The following is a 21315-nucleotide window of genomic DNA, read 5'->3' as shown; positions in this document are numbered from 1 at the left end:
AGGCAGCTGGTCTTAATAACCAGCTTAATAACAGGGTGCCTTAGACCACTGTACTACCAAGGCTGTACTACCAAGGCTCAAGATTTAGATGATGTTTGGATGTCACTGCATTAAACTGACAATCATCCTATAGAAAATCAAGTTAGCCATGCCCGTAGTGGGTACCTACCTCTCTGCACACCATGGCCATGTATTGCAGCAACTTTGCATTTGCTGGCATGCTGTTTTACTACTATTTGTTTTCAGAAATGAGGGAGATATTTTACACCATGTAATTTTTAATCAATGGTTGATTAAACATAAAAAATATTCCAGATTTAGCCAATTTACCAGACCATGGTTAAAGTAATCTAATTTTCAGACTCTGGTTAAATAAAATGGTTTAGTCTGTTTGTCAATCAGTTCACAATGCTTTATAAATCTGGGGTGTAAAACTGATGGCCTGTGGGCCGGATGCATCACATGCAGGCCACACCCACCCCAGCTCTGCAAAGGGGGAAAACATCGCAATACGTCACGTGACGGCAACATGACACTGCGAATTTGACACCTGTGCTTTATATGAAGGCAGTGTTTGGAGTGTTGCATTCATATAAAGCTAAACCATTCAAGCTAACAGAAATTGTGATTTGATTGCTTTTCTGATATTTGTTTTATGTCTAATCATTACTGCAGGTTAACAGTTGCCCTCCTGCTCAAATGTGCTGTTGTTCTGAAGCAGGTGTGCAACAGTAAGGTGCAGACTTCCTAACATTGTCAAAAAATTTAAAAAGTACTTATCAGCAGCCTTATAGATAAAGCCTGAAATAGAGAGCCAAGTTGCTGATGGTTATACTAGTCAAGTACTATAGTCATTTCACAGTTAACAGAAAACTGCATTTGCATCTTCTTATCCTAATACTCTGCCCGCTATACCTCATTGGCTCCAATTAATATTGCCAATTTGTGAGAGATGCTGTGTAAGTTAGGACCATAATAACCCTATTCAAGTGGAGGAAATACTTACTGAAAACAAAGTCTTTATATAAGCAAGTTGAGCTTCTTAATTTATCTTAAGGAAGGACTTGCTGTTACTTGTGGATCTCAAAGGGAGAAAACTGCAGCAGTTGCCCTTTCCAATTTACCACCAAGGATTGCATGTTTGTACTTGCAGTTGCCAAATTTGATTTCAGAATGGTGTTAAATGTGTCTTTTCATAATGACGGGGCTCCCAGAAGTGACACCGTAGGCACCAATATGTCCATGGACACTTCTTTTTGCCAACTCTCAGCTCCACTTGAGTATTCAATCAATGTCTGTCTGTCTCAAAAAAAGGTGATGCCTTCTGCCTTATCATATAGGAACAGCAATATTCCTGATAACTACTAAATAGGAGGAAAAAAGATGCGAAAAACTCTCTTTCCCCTTAAGTGGTCAGGTGGCACGCAAAGCCATATCAGTGGGCACGTGAGCTCAGCTCCAGCGCGCATGCGCATGCCGGCCAACTGATTTTCGGGCCTTCCGGACCCACCAGAAGTAGGGAAACCGGAAGTTGGCAAACAGGCCATTTCTGGCCTCTGGGGAGGGGAGCCGTTTTTGACCTCCCCAGACTCCTAGAAAGGGTCTGGAGTCGAGAGAGACCGAAAAACGGGCCTTCCGGTCCCACCTGAAGTTGGCAAATGGGCTGTTTCCGGCCTCCGGAGGGCCTCCAAGGGGGTGGGGAAGGCCGTTTTCGCCCTCCCCAGACTCCTAGAAAGGCTCTGGAGTCTGGGGACAGCGAAAAACGGGCCTACTGTGCCATCACGTGCCAGGAACGGGGGAGCGGGGGGTGGGTCATGTGTGCATTTGCAGGGGCAGGGCACATAGAATTATGGGTGTGGGCACGCACGTGCGTGACCCCCCACCTCCCCCCCCCGGTCCTGGCACGCGATGGCAAAAAGATTAGCCATCACTCTGATATGATATGTTTGAGGGAATGCTGTTTTAATGATTGGGAAATCTGCATATTTTTTTCATGGCTTTTCACAGTCTCTGCTATCTTTTCCAAATCTCTACTCCAGTTTGTTAAAGCAAAACTTTTAATCCATTCCTTCAGTCTCATTCACTTCATAGAACAAAGGAAATAATTAGGGCTTAGATTACCTGGTAAGCATAGAATTCTTCCTGCTTCAAAATAACATTGATCCCTTTAACTATGGGCACAGTAAAAATGTCATGACTGACTGGCTTATGCTTCAGCAATTGTAGTTAGCAGAGTCATTTGGTCCAAAAACACTAAGAACACTAATAAGAAGAGAGGATGTTATAGCTGTTCTGTCTTCTGCTTCTGTATTTATAGCTGATACCACAATGCTTTTTAATTACAAAAGATGATGTGGCTAGCCTCTAAAACCAATTATTCGACAAATGCTCACCCATTCTTGCCACATTCCTGCAATTCATGTTTAAATTTATGGCCACTTTCATACTTCCTGCAGCATGCTCCATAGTACAAGCACAGGTTTTGTGCAGAATAAGGTGCATGCAGCAAAAATGATAAGGCTTCAAAATGATTTCTATTAAAAGGGGAGTTACGGTTCATTTAATAAATTACTTTGGCTTTGTACAACTTGCTAGCCCTATATACCAAGGCTTCCAAGGTCTTGGTTCAGAAACAATCCACTACTTCATCATAAGATTCTGGGAACTTCCATGTTTTGCAACTGTTGTCCACAGAAAAACCCTACCTGGAAAAATTCCAACTCTCTGACTAAACCAAAAAACCTTTCTTTCAACCGTTTTCTTTGAACAGCTTGCTTTGAACACTACGTTTTTCTTTGAATAACTATTTTCTCTTCTCAATGAGCTTTCTTTGAACACTATTGCTCCACTGACCTTGAAATCTGTTCCAGAATTGAGCTGCAAAATATTCTCTCTCTTGCTGTAAACATATGAAATAACCATAGAGAAATCCTTATTCGTACACTTTGTTTTGTTGGACTGTATGGAAAATAACTGTTTAGGGACTTGAAAGACAGACTACAAGCCTGTGGGGAGGAGTAAAATTGCTATACAAGACACATTATTGCAAGGTAAACTGAAGTAACAATATTGCTATTTCTAATTCTGAAAACTTTGTCTAGCTACCTGAATATGTTAATAAACTAACGAGAGCCTTGTTAGATTTCATTAGTGACATAAACATATTTTGTAGTGCATAATTGTGCTTAGTGTCTAGAAGTGAGAGTAACAAAGAGTGCAAAGCTTAAGTGTAAGCATGAAAATGTTAGGATGAACTTAGCTGTTTGATTTGTAGTCTATCCTTAAATTTTTCTTTCTATTGTACATGTTGCTGGTAGAACAGATTCTTTCATTATAATCATTGTATAAATACATGGTGAAGCCAGGCTGTTAAGTAGTCCAACACTGTTTTATATCCATTTTCAAGCACAAGAACTAAAAAAGAATAAAGAAGCCCCTATTTTGGAATGGAGGGGGGGGGGGAATAAACAAGTGGAACTATAGAGGAAATCCTCATTTATCAGCCAGAAGTGGGACCAGCAGTTCTATCATTAGGAAATATTTGCTAAATTGGAAATCTTGTGACCGTGACTGTGCTTTCCTTTTCTCCCCCATGTTTTGGAATATTCATCCTGGTGCTTGGATTATGAGCAAAAACAGAATTAATATTTGCATTTACATTTATTACGGAAAAAGGGATTACAAGAGAGTATGCTGGCACACAGTTGAGTCAATAGCAATAGCACTTAGACTTATATACCACTTCACAGTGCTTTCCAGCCCTCTCTAAGCAGTTTACAGAGTCAGCACATTGACCCCAACAATCTGGCTCCTCATTTTACCCACCTCAGAAGGATGGAAGGCTGAGTCAACCTTGAGCCTGGTGAGATTCAATCTGCCAAACTGCTGGCAGCCAGTGATCAGCAGAAGTAGCCTGCAGTTCTGCACTCTAACCATTGCGCCATCGCGGTTCTATGTTGTATATGTATAGAAAAGAATGTGATGGGGCTAGCAACCCTGGGAGCACTCAGGGATGGAAGCCGCAATTATGCTACACAAAGCACCTGGTGTAATATTTATTGTGTGCCTACTTACTCTCTTGTAATCCCTCTCCAGTCTCTCCATTCTGTAAGGAAAAAAACAAAAGAAAAACAAATCTGGCACAGACTGTACTGACTGGAATGGTGATCACATAACTGAGAGATGCTGTTATAAATGCGAGCATTGGTCATAATTTTTATCCATCACTATCATAACTTCAAATAGTTGCTGAATGAGGCAATCAGCAAGTACTACCTATTTGCTGATGGGAATTAGAGATACGCCCTTTCCCAACTTAACTTACATGCACACATACACACCTATCACAGTGAATAACTATCAGCAGATTTTTTTCAAGCTATACGGGTATTAGGTCATATATCTACAGAAGTTGGCTCTGATAAATATGCAAGGTATATCAAGGGTAAAAAAATTCATCTTTATAATAATCTAAATAATAAAATTATTAATATGTTTGAATAAGGAATCTACATCATCATTTTGTCCAATTTTAGAGACAAGAAGTTTCAGGATGTAAACAATACGTTTATGTAGTTTGCCCCATCATCTATTCTCTTGCCATGTTCCCCATCATAGCTAATTCACCCTAGCTCAAAGAGGGCTAGTTTTATGGATGCAGAGAGTGATGAATGTATTGTTGTAGGAAGGGACATGGGGTGATGCTGTTGTGAGCATATGCGACAACTCAGGAAAATGCTTTCTTTCATGCCAAAGAATACAGTAACTATGGTAGATGGCTCCTTTGGAAAGTGATAAAGTAATATTGTCATTGGAAGCCTAGAGGGCCTCCATGGCTAGTGTCAACTCCTAGTTTAGGGGTGGGGGCAGGGGTGGGTTCTACTTACCTTTACTACCGGTTTGCAATGGGATCATGCACACGCGCTTTGTTCGCTCACGTGCCTTGCTTCTGCGCATGCGCAAATCACCGATGATGACATCCGGGGCAGTGGGCGGGGCCTCCCGATGGTTTTACTACCAGTTCTTGTGAACCGGTCCAAACCGGGGGCAACCCACCACTGGGTGGGGGGGCTAGTATTCCAGTTGAATCTCTTTCTGAGTAAAGATAGATTGCTATAGTAATTTTTACATGAACAATTTCAATTGTTCAATTACTGGATTACTGTAATGTGCTCTGTAGCTTTATCCTTGGGACTGCTTTAAAAGCTGCAGCTAGTAAAGAATGTAGTAGCTTGTCAGACCATGCACATCATTACACCAACATTAAGAATAGAAGTTGCGCTGGCAGCCAATCTAGATTCATGATATTAGTATATGTCAATCCTTAATTTGGGACTAAGTTAAAGAATGTGCCCAATTCCATCAGCGTTCCAGGGTTTATAATTTCCAGGGAAGGTCCTGTTTTCTCTCCAGGGCTTGTGAATTGTGACTTGGTGGTGATATGGAGACAGGCTTTCTTCATTCTGTGCCTATGGAAAACTGGATTTCAGGCATCTTGTAAAATACCGCTTTTTTATGTTAGCCTTTCCCAGGTATTGATTCCTCCTAAAATTTTCAATTTGACAAATCCAGGTAGTCCTCGACTTACAACAGTTCATTTAGTGACCGTTCGAAGTTACAACAGAAAAAAGTGACTTATGATTGTTTTTCGCACAACTGTTGCAGCATCCCCATGGGCAAGTGATCAAAATTCAGACACTTGGAATTTATATTTAGAATGGTTGCAGTGTTCTGGGGTCATCCATTTTTGCGATCTTCTGACATGCAAAGTCAATGTGAAAACCAGATTCACTTAACAACTGTGTTACTAATGCAATAACTGCAGTGATTCACTTAACAACTGTGGCAAGAAAGGTTGTAAAATGGGGCAAAATTCACTTAACAAATGTTGCGCTTAGCAACAAAAATGCTGGGCTCAATTGGGGTTGTAAATTCAGGACTAACTGCAGTATGTTTTTATCCTGATTTATACTGAAAATATTTTAAGGCGCTTTGGATTTTTCATAGTGAAAAGCAATATAAAATAATTTAATAAAAAAATAATTCGTATTCTCTTTCCAAATACTGACTATCTGGATTCTTGCAAGAAGCTTGTAAACAGTTCATTTTATACTCAAACATTGACTCTCAGTACAGAATATCCATTATATTATCATAACTCATCTTGACAACTACAAATATATCATACAAAAATTATTTAAAGACATGTTAAAAGCGTAACTAATGCTAAATATGTTAATTATAATTTTATCCCAATTTTAGAAAATATATTGTCTGCTAAAGACGTTCAGATTAATAAAAAAATTAGTAGAGGTTATTTCAATTTCTACAGTTAAAATTAGTTTTGGCAGCTGGAACAGAGTATTCTTTCTGACAGGGAAGAACATAGCAAGTTCCCTGCAGCTGTTTTGGGACAATTGATGACTCTTGTCATGTTGTTTTCTAGGAAGCAAAAAAGGAAATATCCCAGCAGATTTTGGTTTTCTGACTATACACAAAAAGATATATAGATATATATCCAAATGTTATTTCAAATGTGTATTTGACATTGAATCAAATGCATGATTTCATTTAATAGTTCTAACCTTTACCTTCTGAACATAGCCACAAGAGAGAGGAAGAGGCGTAAGGAGAAATTCAAATGTCTCTTGTCCTCATAGCAGCACAAGTTAAAATTGCAGTTCACATATTTACATATAATATGTAATTATCTCTGGGAACTGTTTACTTTCAAAACAAGCTTCTGTTTAGGCCTCTGTCTTTCCTTTGCAAAATAAACATGAAATAACAAACGCAAAACATTTACATATGACATTGACACAGAGACGTGTTGCCTCTTCATAAGTAAAACTATGCTTTTATTAGCTTGTTTATAATTGAGTAAAATTACCATAACCAAATCATGCTGCACTGGACACAGAAATGAATCTTAGTCTATAACAGTGACTCTCAACCTTTTCTTCACCAGGAAGCCCCTTTAAATACCTTTTGTGGCCAAGATTTAACTCAAGATTTAAATCATAACATTTCTTCAAGCCTTCACAAATACACACACCCTCAGGGTCCAGAGACCATAGGTTGGGGATCACTAATCTATAAACTACATGGCCTGGTTCAGGCTAAATTCAATATATCTTGAGATTAAAATGTAAAACTGATTTAGGTAGAAGAGATTGTTAAGGTCTGTGGTTCATTACATTTCTAGCTATTATAAAAGTATTCTGTTATCTGTAATAATAATCATAATGTAGGTAAGCATATCTTCTATATTAGATATGTTTATGTTAAATATAATTGTTAAATATTTTACAAAATTTAAAGGAGAATATAACCACTGTATAAAATATGTAATTCAAAAAGAAAATAAAGTATTTCTCTTTCTTTCTTTCTTTCTATCTTTCTATCTTTCTTTCTTTCTTTCTTTCTTTCTTTCTTTCATTCATTCATTCAATTTTATGTAGCCACATATATTATCAAGCACAATACTGAGCAGCTTTCAAAAATATTTTTAAAAACCTCAAGCTAATATAGTAAAAATTCCTAGCGTCCCATTATATAATATTTAAAGGATGAGACTGGAGAATGCCTATCCTATCTGATCTGCTGGGGTGAATAGATACCCTCAAGAAGAGATTGTCCCACAAATAATCTTGTCCTGTGCCATTTAGAGCTGTAAAAGGGAAAATAATTATCTTGAATTGCATCTCATGCAGCTTGTGTAACAGGAGTGTAATATGGTCAAACTGTGGAGTGCCCAGAACAGTGTATACTGCTACATTTTTCCCAGTTGTACTTTCTGGTTGGTCTTCAAGGACAATGCCATGTACAGCATGATACAGTAGTATAAAGTTGCATAACATTCTCAGAGACTCTTCCCATCCTGCTTACAATCATTTTGGACTGTTGCCTTCTGGCAGAAGATACAGAACAATTAAAACTTGGACCACACGTTTTCTGAATAGTTTTTATCCCAGAGCTATAATTGCACTCAACAATGAACTAAAGGGCCACCACCATCAGTGAGCTGTTGGACAGTATTACTTGGTCTGTTGTGTGGATGTTTGGGTGGTTTAGGGGTGGAGAACTGTGGTGGGTGGAAGTGTGTTTGGGAATTGTTATATGTGTTGGACCTGGTCTTTGGGTGTTAAATGAATTTCGTTGTATGGGTATACTGTGTATACACATACAATGACAATAAAGTTATTTTATTTATTTATTTATTTATCACTGGGAAGTAACCAAATTATGAGTAACTGTGAGCAAGGCCTCCTGGTCCGGGAATGGGATAGTTGACACACCCAAAATAGATCTATGCAAAGGAACCCTTAACCATGGCTGCTACCCTCTCCTTGAGCAGGAGCCATAAGTCCAGGAGGATCCCGAGCAGTGGTGGGATTCAAATAATTTAATCGGTTCTCTGTCCTAATGACTGGCTGGGTGGGCGTGGCCATGGTGGGGTTGGCCAGGGGGTGTGAGAGGCAGCACTCAGCCTCCTGCACCCCCCTGAGAGCAAAAAAGGGGCCATGGGGGCATGCACCACCCCTGTGCCCCATTTTGGGCCTAGGAGGCCTCCCTGCAGCCTCCTGGGAGTGAAAATGGGCCATGGGGTGGCGTACCACTCCCCCGCGCCCCATTTTGGGCCTAGGAGGCCTCCCTGCAGCCTCCTGGGAGTGAAAATGGGCCATGGGGTGGCGTACCACTCCCCCGCGCCCCTTTTTGGGCCTAGGAGGCCTCCCTGATGCCTCCTGGGAGGGAAAATGGGCCGTGAGGTCTGCGCTGCACCCCCCCATGTCCCATTTTGGGCCTAGGAGGCTTCCCTGCAGCCTCCTGGGAGCAAAGACGGGCTGCGGGGGGCCGCTGCACCCCCATGCCCCATTTTAGTCCTAGGAGGCCTCCCTGCACTTACCTAGGAGCCAAAATGGGGCTGAATCCCACCACTGACTCCAAGTTATGCATCAGCTATGTCTACTGACATAGACAAGAACCAAAGACGATCTGACCAGACCCATATGCAAAACAACCGGAAAGATAATAGCCTTCTTAAAATACAATGCTCTGGTTTAAAAATCCAATTCTCTCATACTAGCAGCTGTCCTCTATGGTTGAGGAGGGATTAGCCCAGATGGAGCCTCTAGATGTGTGTGTGTCAACATAGCCAAAGTGATAGCTCATGTTTATCAGTGAACAAATTGACCTTAGATCAGAGCAGTTATAATGCTTATCTAAACAAAAGTATGAATATTTCACAAATTTGGGAAGGAAAAAACCCTCAAATGCAAATCCTCATGTTTCTGCATATTTATTTTATTTTATTGCACACTTTTAGACCCAATCCATAAAGAAGTGTTAATGCTTCTATGTTGATACTGAATTTGGAAATTCAAGAGGCCCCTCTTCTTCTGGAATTCCTTTTAATAAAAGGCACAAACAGATGGTGAGAGAATGGTGCACATGTCAATGGTTGGGGGAGACACTTTGTCAAACAATGCTAATTTGATTAACTTGCTTTTAGCTTCTGCAAGAGCCCTCTTTATCCTGACTGCTCAGAACACCCCAAAGCTCAACATTTCTCAACAATTAGACACAATTGAATGAAAGAAAAAAATAATATTATCCTAATGTCTGACATCAATCTGAATAGTAAAACTGATTTTTATTATTGCTGCTTTACAAGATGTGTGAAGCCTGAGGGGCCGCTATTATCCGTTTGTTTGTTTGTTTGTATGTTTATTTGTTTGTTTATTTATTTACTAGATACTGTCTTCACACTGTACCTCACCCCCAAAAAAGAAATGATGTGAGCCAGAAAAAAACTAAACTTGATTCTTTCTCTTTTACATTCCTTTGAATCCAAGCTAACTGACAGTATTGCTTTCTATCATATAAGAAATGATTGTCCTTTTTAATCTCAGTATTAGAACTGGTAATAATTTTTGAAAATCTATGGGAGCTACAGCCAAATCTCAAGTAAATCTATTATTTGAAATTTTTATAAAAGAATAAGATAGCTTACCCACGGTGAGTATATAATTGATCGGCCACCAACAGCTAGCTTATTGTATAATTCTGTGTCTTGCATAATACATTGTAAGCCTTTCATTGCTGGTGGGAAACTGTTCTTACACCCAAGCAAATAGTAAGGTGTTTTTGTTGTTTCAGCAGTTGTCTACAGTATAATACACATTACAAACAGACTTCAGAAGAAGGTTCATTGCCCTTATTCCATACTCACCACACCTTCTTTTGCTGGCTTCACTGCTTGAGCAAAGCAGACGTACAAATAAAAATTTGATGAGATATCTACAGGGGGAGCTCAATAGGTATTGTTTCCATTGGAATGGGACATCCCACAACTCATGTAATGCTCTCCACCTAAGTAGAAAACAAAGTTAGGTATACATTGCAATTTCTCTTCTAAATTAGAAGTTACATAGCCTGCACAGTATAGTAATGAAATGCATGTGATCCTGGACTGTGGGTATTTTTCTTTTCTTGGCAAGACATTAAATAAAAACAAGAAATTCCAGGTTGCTGTAAAGGATCACCTGGGGCCAGGAACTTTTTAATTGTCCTGGGATGAGAAGGTTTTGTTGTTATTCTGTTTTGTTGCTTGCTAAAAATAATCTTTCCCCAGCTGATTTCTTTTTTGCATGAAAAAAACGGATGATTTTTTTATAGGAAACCTGGTAGAGTAAATGAATTATATATTTTTTTTCTCTTTCCAGTCCACCCAGTGTTCTAGTACACATCCTAGATTGCAATCTTTAATATGTTTAATGGAGAAAAACCATGTGACGTATTGATTGGCCTTTAGCTGCAGAAACAGAAATGGAATACAATATAGTTGAAGCTGATTGGCTGTACTGCTATGATCCAAAATTCTTTAGCCTTGCTAGTTCATTTTAGCTAATCCACCCAGGATTAATACTAACCTGAATAAAACATTCTAGTACTAAAATACTGGTTGATTCTGAATGTGACAGTGGAACTAAGCACTGACCTTCATGCTATATATGCTACATGACTTAATATATCCTGCATTAGTCCTATTCTCCAGGCTCCTTTACTTATAGAACTGTAACTGTATGCATTATTGTACTTGTTCGTATATGGTTTTTTGCTTTTTAAATCCTCATTTAGTCTGTTGACCTCACTCAAATGTTTGCATTGGCATATCTCCTTCTCAACTCAGCATAACTTTATAATTCTGAGATGCTGCCATGGTTTGCATTATTTATTCAACTCTTGACAATTTTATCCCTTATTGCTTAGGCTGCTGGGAATAATTGCAAGAATTTGCAAAGAACAAAAATAGCCCTGTCTTTGTTTTACAGACAAATCAGCTATGCCATATGCCTATCTGGCCTATGCAAAACAAATTTAAGTGGCTGCTGTAAAAGGAGAGCTGCAAAGGAGTCAAACCATCATTCCATTTTAAAGACCTTGAAAGAATATTACAGTAACTGAAGCCTGGATAGCTAAGGGTTGCCATCTATGAGCAAGTGAGAAAGCCAACCATTTACAAACAGAACTTCATAGCTACAAATAAAAAAATCTCATTTTCTCTCTCTTTCATATATATTACATAGAAAGTATCTGGTCCAGTAATTCAATATAGACAATTCTAAGGGTACAAAAAGGTCCATGATTTATTTTAAAACTGTAATAAGATCCCACAAGGAAATCCTATGATTTTGGTCAGTTGTGCTGCCCTCAATTAGGGATTACACTTAGTCATGTACTTTACACAACAGAGTAACTAGAAATGGCAATAAAGGCCAATTTGTGAAAGCAAAGCTATCAAACACTTATTAAATGAATTTATGAATCCAATTCTAAATATTTTCAATGAAAGGTTTTTAAATCAAGGTCATTGCAAGTTTAAAATGGAGATAACTCTATTTGCACCAATTTAGCAAAAACTGATATCAGAAAGGACAAATATTACAAAAAAGTTATAATAAGCAGTTGTTAATAATAGCAATGATTATATGATAGTTACATTTAAAGTATTTTCAATAAACTACTAAAATCCTCAATGTGGGTCAAGGCCCCAGGTAAACCAAACAGAAACATGACATGATGAACTAATTCTACTTTATTATAACGCTACACTAAACCAATCTTACAAGTTTGAAAATACAAACTTTGCACCACCACTTTTAACTGTTTAATTCATTAGGGTAGGTACTTCATAAGTTTCTTTCTCTGTCCATTAATTCAATAGGGCCCCATGCCTGTATTGTCTGACTGTTTCTTAAGCAGCATCTTTCTCCCCAAGATATTCACACATTCCATTATATCTCTTTGTCTGTTTGCACCCTGAAGTTAGCCCAAATGATGCATTATACCACAACAATTATTGTGTTTCCCACTATTCCAGTGGAACCGAAATTTCCAGGATGATCAAGTATTTCACTTAGCTTTATTGAGTAGCCTATAGGCTGTATCAAAGCACAAGGTGCAAACACAAATCACCAATAAAATCTTATACAAACAATTTAAAATAAAAGTAGGGTAAAATACAATAGTTATAGGATAAGATACAATATAATTTAATACATAAATATAAAAAATATAATAAAATTACATAAAATTACATTTCGATGTCACCCTTACAATCTACCCCAATCAGTCCCACGTATGCAAATCTCAGCTGAACCATTTTGTTTAAGTACTGTGCTGTGTTAAATGTTATTTTCAGGTTCTGACCGCACATAAAGTAAGTTGTTTTGATATGGGATCCCAATGGGTCATTCAACAGAAGATCATTAGATCAGGAAAGCCTGAGTCAGAGAGACATATTCTATCCAGAATAATCTGAACTACATCAGAGGATAGAATGGAAATTTGGTTGGAAAAAGACCAAGCGGTACAGAGGTATAACTAAGTATTATGATTCTATCACACACTCTTTGTTAAAATCTGTCTTGAATAGAGAATGTCAAGTGTTTTATAAATGTTGCCCTTAACAAACTGTTCTCTTTTATTTTTCCCATCTCGTGCTTTTATTTCTTCAATTTATTGTTGGTTATTTCTTCCTGCATTCAGGATAATACGTCTTATCCCAAAAGGAAAAACATGCATGTCTCAGTTATAACAAGGCTACAAACATCTAGACAATTTGCTGTTATAATCTAATGATGGGGTAGAATGTTGCACTCCAGACCAGGTAACCCTAGTTATAATGATGTCTTCTTCATAAGGAGTGCAATGTGCAATATATTGAAAGTGAGATGGGAAAATTTATGCAGCCTATTGTTTATTTCTGAAAAAGTTGCATGAACCAGTTATCCCAAGGCTCAGTAGATACACTAGAGTATTGATAATTAAATATAACTGATATATTTAACTCTTAAGAAAATTTAATGGCATGAAATATGAACATATTTCCAATATATGCACAATGGACATATGAAAGTTTAAAATATTCAGTATTTTTAAGATGTCTATTTTGGAAATAAAGATAAATTCCACTTCTTCTGTATTCATCTTCTTTTAAATTAGTCTGGAGTTGGGAAGAAAACACAAATTAAAATTTACTTGATTTTGCACTGCAACTCCCTGGATTTAAACATTATGTTAGACCATAGTTGTTTTTATCCATGGTTTAAAGAAACCATAGTTATTTGCACATCACATTAAGCCATAAATCCTAGTTAATGAACCAAAATAGCTTGATTTTTTTCTCACCCCTGGTTTTGGTCCATCCAGTATTTCTTTCAAGCCTATTACTATTTGCATGTGGCCCCAAACATATTGATTCTGAGGGAATGCAGCATTATGGGGAGATTACTGGCTTTAACTCAGTTTAATGCAGTTTTGGGAAAGCTCAAACTTTCTATTTCTCTCAGAAATGCTGTGGTAAAGACCTCGCAGGGTGATACAGACCTGTAAAGCCAGTTCCCACTGAAAAAACTCACTAACAGTTAACATCCAGGTTTATAATTCCTTGAAACATTCTTTGTTTAATACTTCTCTCTCTGAAGCAAGACAAGGTACTGCCTTTTTAGATGATTCATCAAAAATAATGTTTCTTTTTATATCCCATTTCCCTGATATCCTCTCAAGAAGGCAAGCATTCTGTGTTCTTTAGCAATAAATCACAACGGGTGCTTCTGGGACTTGGTTATACTGATTACCCATCTGTTGAGAATTCAGTACATTCCCTCTTCATTATATATTTACTGTGGGGATACTTATTCTATCAATTACTATCTGGTTGTTTCCCCATGTGGTTTCAGTCATTTCATAAAAATGCTAAATCTCGTCTTGGACATAGATATTTCCAAGGTTTGAACAGAAGCAATATGTAAAATTAAATTTTGTTTCTCATGACCACATCAGCAGATGTGTAATGTCTAGGGAAACAAGAAATCATTATCTATCTATATAAGTTCCCAATAAGTGCAGTTCTTTCCAAAATCTACAGATGTTAGGGGATTTTGCGTGTGTGCACATATTAGAGGCAAGGAGAAGAAAAGAGAAGTACAGTATATGCAGTGCTAACAAAGAAGGCATTATCTCTCAATAGAAAATTATTTGCAGCTTAATTGAATTTTTCTGTTAAGCTTCTTCAAGTATTATGTGATGCATTCTTAGAAATATCAAGGTAATTTTTATTGCTTCAATTCACAAAAGACAGTTTTTTAAAAGTCAGATCATTATTGAATTGTACATTTTGCCCTCAGCATTTTTATGTATGAAAACCTTTATTAGGGAAGGAATAACATTTTACATAATTTGAATATTAATAAGGAAGTAAGAATATTATTAAACTTAGTCAAGTAAATAAAATCGATATTAGCATGCAAAAAATAAAACATTTTTAGAAGTCTGTGATTTTTTTCTTCCACTCTCTTCATCTTCATCATTTTAATTAGGCATAGATAATTTTGGAATGCCAAGAGATATAGCGTGCCTTTACAGATTATCTCCAATCCGGTTCTAATCATTGATTATAAATACTTTCTTAGCAAGTCTCACCAGCTCAAAGTTGACTTTCTATCCTTCCAAGGTCAGTAAAATGAGGACCCAGATTGTTGGGGGCAATATGCTGACTCTATAAACTGCTTAGAGAGGGCTGAAAAGTGCTGTGAAGCAGTATATAAATTTAAGTGCTATTGCTATTTTGATAAGGAATAATTACTACCTCTAAAGAACAGAATTCTCAACCTTCCTTTGGTACATGGATGATTGTTGTGGTACCGTACTAGTATTTAGGTGCACGTGATACTGGAAAGGAAATTATAATAATTCAGCTCTAAATGTTGGTCAATAATGTTTTGTTGATCATGTAATCCAGGACTGTTTCTTTATGGCTTTCAAAAGTCTTGCTGATTTTCAATTCCCAATGTCTTCAAAACGATGGGTAGTTTGCTATGATTCAATTACATCTGGAAGGCTACACTTCCTTCCTAGGCTCTTGGTAATCTGTGCTTCCTGTACACTACAGAAGTTTTACCTTTAATTTGAGTGGCAACCCATGCTGGGCTTGCCTTACATGGAAACACAGAAGCCTTGTTGCCAAAAAGAATGTTTGTTTCTTTCCAAGTCATGGGATGAGAAATTGCAGATGTTATAATCAGAAGCTGAAAAATTCAGGGAAGGAATGGATGCAACTTGTGCAATCAATTCTTTCCCAACAGTTACAGCACAGATCATAGATTATACAGACATGTTTAACCAAACTACAGGTTTAACCAGAAATGTATCTTTGTCAAGCACATGCCTGCCCAGAATGACTATAGCAGCAGTGAGAGATCTTTTCAAAGAAGAAAGGATGAGAAGGGTTCATCAGTCTTTCCTACTTTCCTACCCAGTTATCTTCAGCAAATCTTTCCTTGAATAATGTTAGAAGAATATCACGCGTTTAGGCATCTTCATAAATATGCAATTTATGACATTATTCTTTGTGTAGCAAATATGCTGAATTTTAAAACTATAAATTGAGAATCCTCATAATTGGGGGGTTATACTTAGCTCCCAAAATGCATATTTAAGAATGTCAGAATGAACGCAAAACCAAGTCAGAACATTACAAGGTCAAACAATATCCGTCAGCAATTTACCTTTCTTATTGGTGTTGTTTTTTGAAAGATCAACCTAATAGCTACTGTATGACACAATGGTCTACTCATCTTGAAATTGTCCTTTCATATTAAAGGGTATCTAGCAGATCTAGTTCAGGGTATGAAATATTAGGTCACCCCCTCACAATGTAAACTGGATATCTCCAGCCAGGACTTTAGCATGCAGATTTTCTTGTATCATAGCTGTCTGGAGAGCACCAAGATGTAGAACACAAAAAGAAAATAAGTTGATGAAGATTGATATATAGATATATAACCAATGGTCAGAGTGTATTATCTTTCCTATAAACGAAAAGGTTTCTTTGACTGTTGATGTAGTGAAATCAAGTAAATATTTATACATTGTGTTAAGGCATATTAGAATTTATTTGTTTTTGGCTCAGCATCTTCTATGAATCCTGCCTTTGTAGTTTACAATTTAATGCCTTATATAAACTCAGCCAAATATGTACAGTATTTGGAGGCACTGGCTTGTTCCAACCTGAAAATGGAAGCTTTACATTTCCAATCTTGATGTGCAAATGAGAAGAAAACAGGAATAGGAAGCATATAAGGCTGAAACTTACCATGACATATTCTGGAAGACCACACAGTAAAATCCATACGTAGAACAACAGTCTTGTGCTGGTTACAGCATTCTATTGTTGATATCAGATAAAATATATTTGCACTGGTGTTCTTTCTTTGAATGAAGACATTCCAAGCATTTGATGATGCTGGAATATTTCATCTTTTTTCAAATCTTGTTTTTCCTAAGCTCTTGCATTTCTGCACTGTGGTGAGATTTATAACCACCATAAAGGGGTCTGATGTAAGTCTCACTTATGTTGTCACAGGACATCAGAATGTTGCCAGAATTCTGCAATCATCACTTGACTTTTCTACTCAGGCCATCTGCTCTCATACAGCCTACTGATGGACAATGATAGGTGCCATGTTGCTCCATTGTCTCCTTTGCCTTTGGAAGAACAGCCATCACCAATTCTGCTCATTTTCTGCCACCGCTGCTGTCTGGAGTTTGATTCCACCAAATTCCATTGATGGACCTATGTCCAGTCCATTTCACCACTTTTCCACCATTGCCAGTCTCCCTCCTACCAGCATCTCTTCCCTAATTAGCAATTCCTTTCATTTCATATGTCATATAACACCCAATACCTTCCTAAACCTTATTCTTCTTAAAATACAATCTGCTTCCTTCCTCTCTAACAAAACATCAGCTACAGATGCTTAGAGAAAGCAAACATCTGGATACCTATCAACAGGATTCTTGCCCCAGTCATGGGAGAAAAACAGTAACGGTTGCACTGATGGATGACTTTTTCAAGATCCAGAGGTAAGGACTTTTGATATTTAGCAAATACCCCAGTCAAGAAACTGCCGAAGAGCCATCAGCAAACAGCCCAAATAATCTCTTAAGACTACCCCCACTGACACAGACAAGCAAGTCACCAGAATATAAACTGACAGCAAACAGCACTCTTTACTAGCACTGATGATGTTACCCAATTTGAGTAATGAAACGTCTGCAAGAAAACAAGCAAGCTCAGAGAGCACCAAGGACCCTTCATTTCAACCCTAAGCTACAAATATTCTCCTTTATTGGTACATGTGGTATTACCATATCATCAACCTTTTGCATGCCTGAAGAATTGAGAGTTGGGAGTATTGTTATGGAATAATTTCACTTCTACCTAAGTGATGGTCTTATCTGGTAGTCATTGGGGAAAAGTGGTCACGCCCACGGTTGCCTCAGTGTGGAGCAGTGTACCACAGGATTTGGTTCTCTTCCTCATGTTATATAAAACTGTGAGAAGTCATACATTGCTTTAGAATACTCTTGTTCAGAACTCTCAGTATACTATTCCCAACCCTGTCTGGGCCCATGATGTAGAAATTTGATGCAGAAATTTACAATAGAGATTGTAAGGGACTGCATTGGAGAAACAAGTTCAACTCAACCAAGGTAAAGATGTCATTCACCCATGAAACGTTGGTCTTGGTAGTTGCTTTAGATGGATTCACATTCTAATAAATAATAAATAAATAATAAATAACATTATTGTCATTGTACGTGTGTACACAGTATACCCATACAATGAAATTCACTTAACACCCAAAGACCAGGTCCAACACACATAACGATCTCCAAACACACTCCCACCCACCACAATTCTCCACCCCTAAACCACCCAAACATCCACACAACAGACCAAGTAAAACTGTCCGTCAGCTCACTGATGGTGGCCCTTTAGTTCATTGTTGAGTGCAATTATACAGTAGCTCTGGGATAAAAACTATTCAGAAAATGTGTGGTCCAAGTTTTAATTGTTTTGTATCTTCTGCCAGAAGGCAACAGTCCAAAAAGATTGTAAGCAGGATTGGAAGAGTCTCTGAGAATGTTATGCGACTTTCTCAAACAGCGAGATTCAAAGATGTCGCCCAGGGCTGGTAGCTGGAGTCCGATGATATTCTGGGCAGTTTTAATGATTCTCTGTAGAGCATTTTTGTCCGCTACAGAGCTGCTCCCATACCATGCAAGAATGCCGTACATCAGGACACTCTCAATGGTGCTGCAATAGTAGGACAGAAGTAGATGCTGAGATAGATTTATCTTCCTGAGCATTCTCAGGAAGTACAGCCTCTTCTGTGCTTTCTTCACAAGCATGTTAGCATTCATAGTCCATGAGAGGAGTTAGTAATGAAGGAGTTGATTAGTAACTTGAAATATTTTTTTTCAAATTGAAACTCCTGTTTGACAGCCGATGGAGGCCATGGTTGGGGAGGCCTTTGCCAGCTTCTACTGCTGCACCAATTATAGCCTTCCTGAACAGGATTTGGCAAAAATAAACCATGCTGTGATCAGTACAAGATTGGTGATGGTGGGAATGTCTGAAAAGAACCTGTAGGTGTAGCTGGTGAAGAATGAACAAACAAATTCCTAGCTCAGAAACCTGTTTTAATAAAGTCATCCTCATTTTATATTGAATACCAGTAGGCTTCTGAGCCCAACTTAAAGTGCTGGTTAAAACCATACAGAGTGTGGTGCCAGGTTACATAAAGGAGCACTTCACCAAAATTGACTCTGCATATCTGGTCCAGCCGTCAAGTGAAATCTTATTGAATTTCCACCCACTCTACCATGAAATAAAAGTGGTATGGATCAGACTGAAAAATCAGACTGTTACTGTGAAATGTGTTTTCCTCAGAGATGCATATAAACCTTATTTTTCCAACACTTTGGAAGTTACTTAAAAAACTAGTCTTTCAAAAGGATAAAACCTCAATAACTACCAGTCTAGTTCTCCTTCTGTTTATTTTTGTTTTTACTTGATTACTACTTTTAAAGTGTCTGCGGTCTGTGAATTCGAGTGGTTTATAAATGCTGCCAAAAAAATAACAAAGCAATCATATTTTATCATTAAACTTTGTTGCTGCCTTAGAGGTTAGGCACCACAGTCTGTCCCATCAGCCAAAGAAGCATGACATCACTACTAACTAAGCTAAACTCTGACCTAGGTTAGAGAGCCAAAGGAAGTATGATCAGGAAGTGAAGCGTTTGTGAGTCATGTCATGGGAATATGTGTAGCGAGCCATTCCTGATAAAGTTCAGCCAAACCACAATGTTGATGTTGGACGATTTGCCATGGGAACTATAAGTACAATCCTGACCCTTAGCATTTTATTTTTATTTACACGTATGGTAACATGGTTTTTCTTAGATGATCCTCTTTTTTGTTTTCATTTCCTCAGACTTTATTTATTTAACTGTTGTTATTAAAACAAAGGACCCTAAGGACTATAATGGCATATGTACCAGGAGAATCAACATTTTCCAGAGATCTTCTCCTGTTTTCTATACTGTAAATATACCATATTTTTGCGAGAAAGCCTAGTTTTGTGATAATTGCTTCTTGGTGAGCTCAAATCTTCATGTTGGCCTTTGTCAATCTTTGCAATTAAATACACATGGCTCTGTTTTGAACTATTGGTGTTTGTAGCATTGATTTTAAATATCCAAATTCAATTAGGAATATTTTTTTTATATTTGCAATTTCAGTTTACTATATTTCTCCAACTTCATTAATTCTACAAATTAATTAAACATTCTACTGTCTTATCCAATACTGTGCAGATTGCAGCATTATCAAAAAGTAAATGTAATTAATTTTTATTTATTTGACAAATTTGTATTTCATCTTTCCTCTTAAGAATTGAAAGTGGCATGCATATTATTCTGTCCTTAATTTTCTTTTCTCACAGCCTGGAAAGTAAGCTGGGCTGAGAGATAGCAGCTACCGCAAAGTCACCCCTTGTGAATTTCTATGGCTGAGAGTGATTTTGAACCTGGGTTTCCTCAATCTTAGTTCCAAATGGGGCATTTCACATTGAACACCACTGGACTCAATTGTATTGAGTCACATCATACAGGACTGCATATTTATATAGGCTTTACTGGCATTTTTAGAAAAAAAAAATCACCTACCGTAGAAAAGGTGAAAAGTAGCAGCCTAATAAAATAAGTGAATAATTTACCATGGATGTTTTGTGAATAGGCAATTATAGCTAAGTTCTGAGTTGCCTCTCCATTTTCATTTATCTGCATCAGTGGTGGGTTTCAAATTTTTTTACTACCGGTTCTGTGGGTGTGGCTTGGTGGGCGTGGCATGGCATGGCATGGCTTGGTGGGCGTGGCTTGGTGGGCATGGCAGGGGAAGAATCTGTAAAAACTTCATTCCCACCCCACTCCAGGGGAAGGATAATGTAAAATCCATTGCCACCCCAATCCAGGGGAAGGTTACTGCAAAATCCCCATTTCCTCCCGATCAGCTGGGATTTGGGAGGCAGAGAATAGATGGGGGCAGGGCCAGTCGGAATTTTTACTACCGGTTCTCCAAACTACTCAAAATTTCCGCTACCAGTTCTCCAGAACTGGTCAGAACCTGCTGAAACCCATCTCTGATCTGCATATATACAGTATGTATTCATTTTTCCTCAATATTTGCTTTGATGGGGTCTTCATGAACTCAACTGAATACTTGCACGAAATATGAGATTTTCATGAACTCTATTTGAGACAGTAATAGAGAGGGAAATGCCTTCCTCATTTAAAACTTATTGGGGCAGCCAGTTTGAGGAGGGGAGAGAAAACCAAGCCCTTTCTTGAAAAATTTTCCTCCATTCATCAGAGAAAACCAATAAAAAGAGTATAGTCCACAGTAGC

General features: G+C 37.8%; 1 long non-coding RNA gene across 1 annotated transcript; it reads right to left on the bottom strand.

The window, feature by feature from the left end:
* Positions 1 to 9284: 9284 nt before the first annotated feature.
* LOC117662012 (uncharacterized) lies at positions 9285 to 16857 on the bottom strand. Its single transcript, XR_004590242.3, has 3 exons — positions 16658 to 16857; positions 10232 to 10371; positions 9285 to 9407 (listed from the first exon to the last, which is right to left on the bottom strand). It is a non-coding gene; the product is annotated as an uncharacterized LOC117662012 (long non-coding RNA).
* Positions 16858 to 21315: the final 4458 nt, after the last annotated feature.

Source organism: Pantherophis guttatus, chromosome 5, assembly GCF_059756535.1.
Source record: "Pantherophis guttatus breed Tessera chromosome 5, ASM5975653v1, whole genome shotgun sequence".
NCBI lineage: Eukaryota > Metazoa > Chordata > Lepidosauria > Squamata > Colubridae > Pantherophis > Pantherophis guttatus.
Note: the sequence above shows the minus strand (reverse complement) of the source record. Positions and strands in the feature narration are given on the sequence as shown.